The sequence below is a fragment of the Protopterus annectens genome, chromosome 1.part1, assembly GCF_019279795.1.
Source record: "Protopterus annectens isolate FY-2018-M chromosome 1.part1, PAN1.0, whole genome shotgun sequence".
Lineage (NCBI taxonomy): Eukaryota > Metazoa > Chordata > Ceratodontiformes > Protopteridae > Protopterus > Protopterus annectens.
Genome location: NC_056726.1, coordinates 1,601,170,294 through 1,601,182,719, shown reverse-complemented (window position 1 = coordinate 1,601,182,719; position 12,426 = coordinate 1,601,170,294). Strand labels below are relative to the sequence as shown.

The following is a 12,426-nucleotide window of genomic DNA, read 5'->3' as shown; positions in this document are numbered from 1 at the left end:
GTTCCATATGAGACAAGGTCAGAATATTACACCACAGCTTTATTACTGCTGAGACATGGCCAGCCTCTCACACTGCAGCTATTTTCCTACAGTGGCCAAACTTTCACACTCTAGGTCTGTTTCCTCACAGATCTGTCCAGCATTTCACATTGTGGAAGTAAGTGTTTTACTTAAAAAAATTAGAATAGTGTGCAGCTGGACATAATCCACTACACACTGGAACATATTTCCTATTTAAGTTTCTGACTTACATGGCATGAAGCAACTAGATCAACTGTCATTTGCTCCATGTCCTTCAAAGAAATATTATAAATATAAATAGGCAATGCAGTTGTGCAGCGGTTAACATTGTTGCCTTATAGCAAGAGGTTCTTCGGTCAGATGGGGTGTTTTATATGCAGTCTGCATGTCCTTCCTGCATTTACTTGGGTTTCCTCTGGGTGCTCTGTTTTTTTCCCACATTCCAAAGACATCTGTCTGGAGCATTCCTCCCTGGACCTCTACTGAAAATAGACTCAGTCCTAGTTGGACTTTCCTAGTCAATAAATGTTAAATACATAAATTTCCCTTCACAGTTTTCTTGCCTTTGGGAAAACATCCTGCTAGTTATTTGGTGTTATTATCATAAACAGGGTGAAAGAATCCTTGAGATATATTTCCTTGTTAAAAGTAGAGATGCAAAAATCTAATGCAGTGTTCTGTAGATGACTTTGTCTCCAGTGGTCTAAATAGATGGTCTTTAAGAGGTGTAAATCATATCTGCCTAAGTGACTGTGTGTTAAGTGAGAAAAATTAGGCATGTAATAAATTTTTGTTAAATGTTTTCCAATATTACAACAAAATGTTCACTTTTGAGAAGTATGGTCTTAACTATTTTATTTGTTTATGTATTTGTTTGATTGCTCATTTTCGTATATGCTGTGTAATTATATCCTGGTGGAATCTAGGGCAATTCTGAAAAAAATACTCCTGTTCTTAATTAATACACATTGCCAGTATGTTTGCAAACAAATTTAGTGCCAATTTCATCCCAAGAATTCTATTCAAAGCCCTAAAATATCTGAATCCTTTACCCCCTCCCCAATCAATTCTAACTACCATTTACTAAAAGTGCTAACCAAGACCAAAAATGCTTCTTCCACTGGACCTGATAATGTACCTAGTTACTTTCTTAATAATGTTAAACATGCACTTTCAAACTCTTTCTTAAACCATCTAACCTAAGTTTAGCTACTGGTTTTATTCAAAGTTCAATCTAAAGTTAAATGCAAAAAGTGCAATGCAGCAACATTCTGCAAAAATGCTACTCCCACCTCATGTTATAAATGATACTCCTCTTTAGACAGATATAGTCATAAGAGACCTGATGGCTTATGTGGACAAATCTCTCTCATTCAATCATCATGTTTCCACCATAATCAGGAAATTCTTCTATTTGTACCCCCATTACTTTTGGCTTTGCCCAGATTATTTGTGCTAAGAGGTTGAGAGGAATGCTATCAACTCTATGCCTATGATTACAATGTCTCTGTGGTAAACAGACTGCAAATAACCTAAAAATAAAATAAATTAAACAAATAAATAAATAAAAATAAAATGTTTTCTCTTGATGCATCTCTGCAAACAGTAGTGAAAATACTACGTTTTGCCTTCAGAGGCAAAGGAATAAATGAACAAATATGCAAGTCAACAGCAGTAGCATAGCCTGGAATACCTGACAAGACAGTTACATTTTAAGTAACTTTTGAGAACTTCTCCAGCCTATAGGAACTACATAAAGCTACAAAAATAATGGTCTTCAGTTTTAAGAATGGACATCAAACAAGTCTTTGTGTCAAAAGACTATGGATAGGGTACAGTGTGGAGAAGCTGAGTGTAGAATTGTACAAACGTTTAATAAATAAGGTCTAGTGCTCATTGTGATGATGTAAGGTATTGTCAGCTATGCCAGGTGAAGTAAGGCAGTGAATGTGTAACATATGCCAGTGTAGATATCTGGAGTTTTGTAAAGAATTGTACATCATTTGTATATCAAACTGATTTGTACAGATGCTTGCATTGAAAATGTCTTTGTAAGGATACTTGTGTTAAAAAATGTACCAACAGTGAGCACTGCTGGACAGAAAAGAAATATACCTGTATGTAATATTGTATTGAAACTGTTGAAATAAATATATTGTAACAGAGGATACTGAAAGAGAAGAGGTTAATCTCAGTCCTGCTAACTTTGAAAAATAGTCTGAAATTAAATTACCTGGTTTAGTCCATAAAGATTGTATGTTACAGATCTGATTGTAGCCAGTGATGAAATGTCTGTGAAAACCAGGGCTTGGAATCCTACTGTATTGTCCTTAGGGGTGAATGAATTGCTACCTTGGAAGGGTGAAAGTTTTGAAATGGTTTTATAGCTTCAAGATGCTGTAACACATCTCAACAAAGTTATGTCTGTGAGTATGTTACACCTATGTACTAGATTCTGGTTCAGTTTCTAGTAAAGGCAGGGTAGTGTGAGAACCAGAATCAGATGATCAAATTATGTGATGTTATTTTGTAATCCAGCACTGAAATGATGTTTTAATACTAGATGAGACAGAAGTATTAGGGGATAAGGTACACATACTAAGCCTAAAGTACTTGATAACAGTTCTCACTCTTACACACAAACTCTGGCTAATGTACAATGTATGTACTGTACCTATGTACTATGTATGTATTCTACCTATGTTATAAATTTCAGCTGTACACCACAAATCTATTAATTACCTTTATTTTTAAATTAATGTTTTCTTGTTTCTTCTATGCACTGTAACTGTTGATGTGCTGCATACCACTGTAAAAATATGTTTATTGTAATTTGTGTGTATACTGATCATGTCTAAATATCAAAATGCATCTGTAATTATTTTTCTGTGTGGAGCTTTTCTTCCAGGGCCTCTACTGAAAAAGGACCTTTTTGGCTCAGTCAGACATCCCCGGTTATCAAATGTAAAATAAAAAATAAAAAAATAAATAAAATAATATTCCTAAAGAGACAGGATTGCAGATGCATGGAATACGCTTCATAAGGCATCAAAACTAAACCAGAAAATCAGTGTACATTTGATAGATGTAGAGCAAAGGCTGGCAAAGATATGACAATGAAGAGTTACAATATTGGCTAATAAGGACATGGAAATTATTCATCAAGCAGAATATGGTCGAAATAGGTCAACCATGTGGTCCTTATCAGCTGACAGTTACCAAGAGTCCATGTTTTATCTTTTAAAATATAATGGTATACTATAACACTCAGTCAGCAGTCCATGTTAATAATCCCAAGAAATGTCCTTGTAGTACAGCATATCTGAAAACATCCAAGATTATTTGTTACTTTTAGCAATGTTGCTTGTACAAAAAGTTACCAATTTTTTCCCCCTCTTTCTTCTCCCTTCTTTCATTTGGACAGCTATCCCAGTGCCCCATATCCTTGCTGGGTCTGTTGAGGCTCCAATCTATCCTTGGTCCAATGTTCACAAATTTCACCAGGTCCAAGAAGGATCCTAAGGATGACCTTGGCAGGTCATACTATCAAACATCCATTTTTGATCTATACCCTGTTGCTCCCCATCCCTTCTGCAGACATTGTGGCATATCCCTAGGGACGGGTGTGTAATAGAGATGTGCTGCACATTATTTTACTTCCAGAGCAGCTTAGCCATGTCTCTACCCTACTCTCATCATATGGACATGCCTACTAGTGTGCCATCTCCAGCCTCCACCAGAGATTGATGCAGGAGACATGCACAGGCTCACCCACCCACTCCAGGATGATAACACCTATCCCACCCTGCCACTCTGTCAGTCACCTGAAATGGTAATGGAACCTGTGTCACCTGTGTGGTAGTCAGGGCATTATCCCCTTTGAAACATGAATGGGAGTATATTTGTCATATATAACCCAATCAAACAGCCAAAGTGTTACTGATTTTAGTGAAATATGTATGAAGGAATGCAAATGACATGACACAATGCCTTACAGCATTGCGCATAAGACTGTGTTAAAACATTCTAATTTTCTTTATGTCCCTGCCCATTGGTGTGTGCAGCAATGAGTAACACTAATAATTTAAATGTTTAAATACTGTAAGATAGGTGTTTAACTTTAATGACTGCAATCATTTTTACACACTTTTGACAGTTGTTGGGTAATACATTTTTTCATTTTTCTATTATTTATATTACTTTTAAGCAGTAGGTTATTTGATCTAGCTTCAGCTCCACTTATTGTATATTCTAAGCTTACATTTTCAAATAAAATTGGGCCAGACATGGTGTTCAGCACCAAATACAGGTCCTTGCAAGTAGCCTGTAGGATACAGAATACAAAAGCAATTCATGGAGTCTGTCAGTACAGGTCATATTTTCAACCCTTCCATTTTCTTTGTTAAAAATCCTGTATATTGTGTGTGTGAATATACCTTTTTGCAGAATCTGACATCACTATATTTTGTGTTTTTGAGAGTGACACGGTTGTTAATTCACCAAGCATTGACTTTTGAGCCAGTACAATGGGGTATTGGGATAAAGCTTGAATACAGTCTGGGTGACTTGGGTTCAGATTGCAGCTTAATCATCTGAGGAGCTGGTGGTGAGGATGGATGCAGACCCTTAGGCACACTGTCATAATTTGATTTCCATGGTGTAGATCAGGGAAACAACGAATAGGTGCTACTTGAGGGTGGGTGAGCATCCTAAATATTGTTAGCCTAATGCAGAATTCAGTCGGAATTCTGCAGATACCCATTGCATGTTTCATCCTTGGGATAATACTGAGTACATGTAGGGATGGGAGAAAAACACTCCCAAGCAGCAGTGTGACTCTGCCACAGGTTCTCAGTCACCTCACCAGCCCTGGACATGAATTAAGTTTAACCAAGGGGGGGCTAAGGTGGGTCTGTGTGTCAACTGATGGTCAGCTGTGGGAAAGTCAAAAACAGAGTTAAAAAAATATTGACCTCTGTTTAAACCACCTTGAAGAATATTTGCATATTTAGTGATGATAAATATTTCCTTAGTTTCAGTTATCTGTATATTTTGCTAAATGCATTTCACCACCTTATTTGGGAAAATAGATCAAATAAGAGGGATTTAGCAATGAGACTTGCTTGCTTTTTCAGTTCTTCTCTTCATCCAATTATTTACCCAAAAATAACATTAATGTTAACACTGACTTAAATGAGTTTATTTGTATTATCTTTATTGGAAATACAGTCAGGTATCTTTGTAAGATCTAGCTATGCGGTATATGTGATTGGTCCTTTGCCAGGAGTCAATGTTATTTACAAAAAAAAAATTCCAACAGATGAAGTAGGAAGAATCTTCTCTTAACAAATCCATATTGTTCTCAGTCTGATGATACAATGTCACCAGCATCTTGTAGAATAATATCATTTACCTGTTATGTGAGGTTACAGGTAATATAGGTAAAGCTGATTTGTCAGTAACTAACTGGGTTTTATTTAGTATCTCACTTGAGTAGGATTACTGTTATGGCTTAGTGCCAGACTTCCAGATTAACTGCATTTGCAACAAATTTAGTAGCAAGAATATTCAGGGATTTTAGTATGTTACTTCTTATTGGAAACTGCCAGATATACTGTCAGGTCCTTGTAGCTGGTCCTCTTGATTTTTTAATGCCATTTTTTAGTTTCATCTGTTATATCAGGGGAGGGTCATTACATAATGCAACATACCTTTTTTAAAGTTGATCAGATATCTGCCAAAGTATCTGAAAAAATTGAGGATCAGATATTAAATACAAAAAGTATTGAAAGTTTGATAAAGTTGATGTTTTTCTCTTTTAATTTTCTGTCATAAGTACCTTGGTATCACTTTCTGTTATAGATGCTAGTCTAATTTCAGAGCCTGATCTCACCAGTCTGATCAGATCAAAAAGATCTTCCTGCAATTTGCTTAAGCATGATTTTGCCTACTGAGTTAGGATTGTTTTTGAAAAGTGATATATTTTCCAGTTCAAAAATATATTGATTTTCCATTAGGAGGCCAGCATAATGGTTAAGGTGTTTACCTTAAAAACACAAGGTGCAAGGTTTGAGTCTTAGATGGGGTAAATGGCTAGGCTTAAAATGGTCCATGAAGGAAGTTAGCCTAGTATGAGTCTCTTTCACCATAATGGTGTGCCATTGCCTCACTAACATATATTTTGGGGATTTGTATCAGAATATTGACTTGAATTTTTGGAAAGTTGAACACCATATGGTTGAGACCATATGATCAATTTTCCAAAAAGCTGGACAGTACAGAAAAAAACAAAATATGTGTGTTGCAGGGACGGCAACCTCACACACCCTGAAAATGATATATACCAACTCCAAAATTGCACTGCAGTGGGAAAATGGGAAACCCTGATACCCACTATACTGCAGTCTTTGTACAGACAGTGCAACATTTCAAAAAGTCGATCATATGGTTCAGATCATATGAAGTTCAACTTTCCAATAAGTCACGCTTCTGATATAAACTCATATTTTGGGTGCAGAACTTGATAATGCCATCAAAATTAGATTTCACTTCATCTCCTCAAATCAGTATAGCTTGGTACAGACAAATTTATCAAAAATAACTCATATTGCGTGATCTTGAGTACTCAAAAACTTGTTGTACAGGTACTCAAACGTGGAAGCAAAAGGAGTAAATGTAACACTATTGAAAAACCATTGCTAGGGAATTAGGGAACAACATCCCTACATCACTCAAAGTTTATTTTTCTTACTCTAAGATCGCTGCACCTCAAAGTAAGGCAGACCACTGACAGAGTGCAAAACCTGATGCTACTGGGCCACTTAGTAAGAAGATACATAACTATAACAGGTTTTCACTCATAACATGTCCTGATTAGAAGTAATTTTTCAAAAACTGCAAAAAAATATATAAAAAAACTTTTTTATTGTAGAGAAAAACTGTAAGCACTTTCATTTATACAAAATATATGTCAATACTTCATCACACTCTATACATCTATTCATTTTTATACAACATTCATTATCATGTGACCATTCAAATAATCCAGTGAACAAGCACCAATTATGAATAGTTAATCCTTACAGCCTTTCTTTTTTAAGTACACATAAAATTCAACGAATCATTAATGCCTGTTTTTCCAAGGCATTTAATAAAATGTGACATCTAAACTCTTTCATTTTGAAAGTATTTTCTCAATCACCTTCGGCTATAATCACTGCTATTATAATTTACTTTATCACCTTCTAGTGTAATCACTGCTGGTATAACTTACTGTATCACCTTGTAGTGTAATCACTGTTGGTATAACATACTGTATCACCTTTGGGTGTAATCACTGCTGGTATAATTTACTTTATCACCTAGTGTAATCACTGCTGGTATAACATACTGTATCACCTTTGAGTGTAATCACTGCTGGTATAAAGTACTGTATCACCTTCTAGTGTAATCACTGCTGGTATAACTTACTATATCACCTTTGAGTGTAATCACTGCTGGTATAGGTTCATAGGATGATACTAGGCTATTGGCCCAGAGGCCCTTATAAGCCTAGCCAAGAATTTCACCCATGTTCCCTCAAAATCAGCACCTGTTGCCACTGTCCAACAGGGACACAGATGGGATCCCTGTAGCTTATTGTCTTTTGCAATGCAGTGCCTACATTTTGTAATACTAAAAAGAAAGAAAGAAAAAAGGCATCTAATTTAGTTTAGTATCTTTACCACATACAAGAATAACTAAAAATGTTTTACTATAAAACACGCAATTTATTTCATGAAAACTTTCATAGAAATACTGTTAAGAATAGAAATTGTTTTACTTACAGTTACCCTTTTTCCTTTCTCTTCTCCTCCCCTCAGTGTCCTTCCAAACATTAATGACATGAAGTGAATTAAATGCCTTTCAGTTACCTACAAGTTGCACAATGTTAACAATAGTCCAGTCTTTCGCAGCCATTTTTCTTGCAAAGCCATATTTCATAAATGTAACTGATGCTTTATAGCCTCCTATTTATTCACTAATTTCAGTGTTGCTGGTCTTCCTCCTGTTTATTTCCATCTCCAAACATAATTCTTATAGTTAACTCCTGTGCTACTTCATGTTTTTCAAACATTTTCCTTTAGAACACTGGAAAATATTTCATTGACAAGTCTCTCTATGAACTTTACAGTCTGAAGAATGATAGTCGGAGTTCTTTTCTGTTTGTTGCCTCACTTTTTGTTGGATAACCTTTTTTTTTTCCTCCTTAGCCTGTTCTGCATCCAAAATCATCTTTGAATTCTGAAGGCAGCTGGGTATGGAAGCTTAAATCTCACACATGCTTCTTGACATTCCCTGATTGCTGGAATACAGTTGTTTCTCTTCTGCATGGTGTATAGTGAATAATTGTTTTCTGCAAATACTCTACTGTCTCCAGCTTTTAATACTTTGCCCTTTTGCCATGGTTTTGTCAGGCTCAACTCTTTCTGCTGGTAGGTTTGCAGCTTTACTCATACAGATCTTTGCTGCTTTCTCATGGCCACATTTGTGGCATACACATGGTGTGCCCTTTCAATTAACAGTTCCTGATGTGAATTACCAGTTCACTTGCTTATCTGTGCATTCATAAAATTAACAGTCTGTTACTTCTAGTTTCCCTGCTGTTGTTGTTGTTGTATCTTTTCAGCTTTTCCCGGTTAGGGGTAGCCACAGCAGAACTCCGGTCCACTAATGATTGGCAGTAGATTTTTATGTACCGATTTGCCAGCCCTGACATACAACCTTCAACGAAGGTACGCCCATTCACGCATATCTCCACACAGAAGATGCTTTAGCTGAGAATCAAACAGGATGTCTTACTGTGAGGTGACAACGCTACCGCAGCACCACCACCGCAGTAACCTATATATATATATATATATATATATATATATATATATATATATATATATATATATATATATCTAAATACATGCACCAATATAAACTTTACCTTCATCTACCAACAAATACACCACATACGTAGTATAAATCAGAGAAGGAAAGATAGATTCCATCAGAAGAAAAGGGGGATGGTGGGTGGGTAACCTGGACTGCAACAGTGAATAAACTCGAACATCTACATTTATGGTAAGTGTACACAACTGTACTATGTTCTTCGTGTTTCACTGTTGCAGTCATTACATTTGGGTAGAGTCCCAAAGCTGTAGTTGGGAGGCTGGAGCTAAAGAGCGTTAGGATCTGCTATGAGGCCCCACAGAACTGCAGTGGCAAAGCATGCCCTGGATTTAGAGTAGAGTGGCAGATTATAGTGCTTTGTAAAGGTGTGCACTGAACTCCAAGTAGCAGCCTCTAAAATGTCCTTGGTTGGTACTCCCCTGAGAAAGGCAGCTGAAGTGGCTGCAACTCTGATTGAATGTGACCTAATGCCCTTGGGCACTGGCTTGCCATGGTGTAAGTAGCAGAAATGAATGCAGTGGCCTATCCACTTTGAAATAGTCTGCTTTGAGACAGCCTTTCCTTGTGATCCTGCAGCATATGCCACTAGTAATTGCTATGTCTTTCTGAAAACTTTAGTTCTGTCCAAGTAGAATCTAAGCTGTCTGTGTACGTCCAAAGAAGGCAGAATTCTCTCCCCCTTGTTCTATGGATTTGGATAAAAAGCTGGCAGATGAATAGTTTGGTTAAGAGCCACACTGCACACCACCTTAAGCATAAATGTTGGGTTTGTCCTCTGAGAGACCCAGTCTGGATAAAAAAATGATAAAAGGTTCCACAGCCATGAATGCCTGTAGCTCTGAAACTCGTCTTGTAGAAGTTATTGCTAGGAGCAGAGCTGCTTTCCAAGATAAAAACTTTATATCAGCAGTAGCAGCTGGCTCAAAAGGAGGCAGGGTGAGTTTTTCCAAGACATAGTTGAGGTCCCATGCAGGCATAGGTGATTTCCTTGGAGGCCTTAAATTTTTGTCTCCTTTGAGGTACTGTTTTAATAAGGGATGAGAAAAAATTGGTGGCTCTGTATTGTAATGAGCCGAAATGGCAGAGGCATGAATTTTAATAGATGAAAAAGATAGGCCTTTGTCCAGCATCTCAGTTAAGTATTGCAAAATCCGAAGAATATTTGGCACAGCTGTATCAGCAGAAAATCTCATATGTCCTCTGTCCTTTAATTCTACCTTTTTTGAAACATCTCTTTTTGAGTGATCTACTCAGCCAGGCTTTTCTTCATTTCTACCTCTGATTTTTGCAGTTTTATCAGCCCATCTGAATATCTATTTAAAGCTTCTTCCATTTCTGTAGCCATTTATTTGAGTTGACATACTCATGCTGTGTTTCATGTATTTTAATCAGCTCTGAGCACATTTGAATAACTTTTTCCTCTAGATTACTGGAAATCATGTCTTCCACCAAAGCAAGAGCTTGAACTGCTTTTTGATAAACAGCTGCAGGATTAATCCTAGTCAGTGTTCTCTTCATCTTTTCTAGCTGATTTTCTTTCAGGCTCTTTTAGTATCTTCTTGGCATCCAAGGAATGTACTTATTAGCCAGTAACTGAATTTACTAAATGTGACAAGTGTTCCTCATCCTTGTTTTTCAGCTTTTTACACACAGATAGCAGAGATGATCAGTGTGCAGCCATCTTGGGAAACAAAACAAAAAAAAAAAAATATATATATATATATATATATATATATATATATATATATATATATATATGTATATATATATATATATATATATATATATATATATATATATTGGAGCACATACCCAAATATCCTTCTACATTCAGTTTTACTGTGCTGTACTGTGAAACACATTTCCTGTTAACTGTTATATTGCATAGGTTCATAGGTTCATAGGTTCATACTAGGCTATCTGCCCTAGGGCATTTATAAGCCTAGCCAGAATGTGTTTGGCTTTCACCACCCATTTTAAATTTATTTTGCTATGCCCTTTTTCGAGGTTAGTATACTGTGCCTCTGTCTAACAGTATACAGAAGTGATACCCGGGGTAAACCTACGATCTCCCATCCACTCATCAAGATTCCTCTTGAATAGAGTCGATGAGGGACTCTGCCTAACCTGGACTGGGATTTTATTCCAGAGTGAAGGGAGCCTCTGGGTTATGAATCTGTCCCTCCAGCATGTCCTATTTATTTCAGTGCTGAGGTTCAAGTCTCTCAAGCGCGTAGCTCGATGGGATTTGGATTTTCTGAGGTGCAGCATGTCCATTAATTCCGGGTTGGACATGGCTTTATACGTCAGGCCCAGATCGCCTCTGAACAGGCAGTATGCCACTGAGTAGAGTTGGAGTTTCTTTAACCGGGCAGCATATGGCATCTGTTTGAGCCCTTTGATCCTCTTGGTGAGGTACTTTTGGGGTCTTTCCAGTTGCTGCAGGTGTCTGGTAAGGTACATCCCAAAAGGGGCATTGTACTCAATTATGGGCCTGATGAGGGATGAGTAAAGAGGCACAATGACCTCCCCTGATCTAGATGTGAATCCCTTCATGATTAGGTGGGCTATATAAAATGTTTTTCTAACCACTTTGGCCACGTGGTTGTCAAATGAGAGATTGCTATCAACTTGGGTCCCCAGGTCCCTAATTACTTCTTCTGTACTTAATTGATTACCACCTATGTGGTAATTTGTGGACACTTTGTTTTTGCCAAAGGGGATGACTATACACTTTTTGGCATTTAGCTTGAGGCCATGGCTCTGGCACCAGTTGTCTGTTTCTATGATGCCCTTTTGGAGGATGCTTGTGTCGGCTGGAGAGTCGATTATGGCGCCCAGTTTGCAGTCATCTGCGAACTTGGTCAGCCACAGTCCTTCCATGTTTCTGAGCCTTGCTGAGCCTACAAATGGTTGTTAATTAGTGTCCTATCCCTGCAAACAAGCATAAAATAAAATAATACTTGGATGGTGTGATTCATCTAGAGGATTCAATGCGGCTCTTATCAAGGTAGAGACGGTGTCAGAATTTGCATTATATTTAGAGCCATTGGCAAAGAAAATAAGGGACTCATAAATTCAAAGATATAATTGGTATGGTAGTCAAGAAAATCTGGTTTTATTTGCAGATGATATAATACCTGACAAAACCAGAAAGAGGCATTACAGTGTTATGGAACATTTTGAGACAGTTTAAAATCTTTTTGGGATACAAAATTAATGAAACTAAAACAAAGGCAATAGAGGTAAATTATGTACCCACACATGAATTGGTTCAGCAATATCCTTATTTATGGGGCATGATAAAATGGAGTGTTTAGGAGTATGAATTAAAATTTATTCTGGTGTGGCAGCTAAGGATATGTGGGAAGATACTAAACAAAATATAATGCAAAAACTGAGAAAATGGAAGCTTTGTTATATGGATATGGATAGTAAGATACAAGCAGTCAAAATGTTTTTATT

At 37.0% G+C, this 12,426-nt stretch overlaps 1 protein-coding gene across 1 annotated transcript in view; it reads right to left on the bottom strand.

Annotated features, from left to right (window-relative positions):
* The window catches only part of LOC122811583 (uncharacterized protein YBL113C-like), a 994,203-nt gene that overhangs the window by 911,017 nt on the left and 70,760 nt on the right, over nucleotides 1–12,426 (bottom strand). The window lies entirely within an intron of this gene.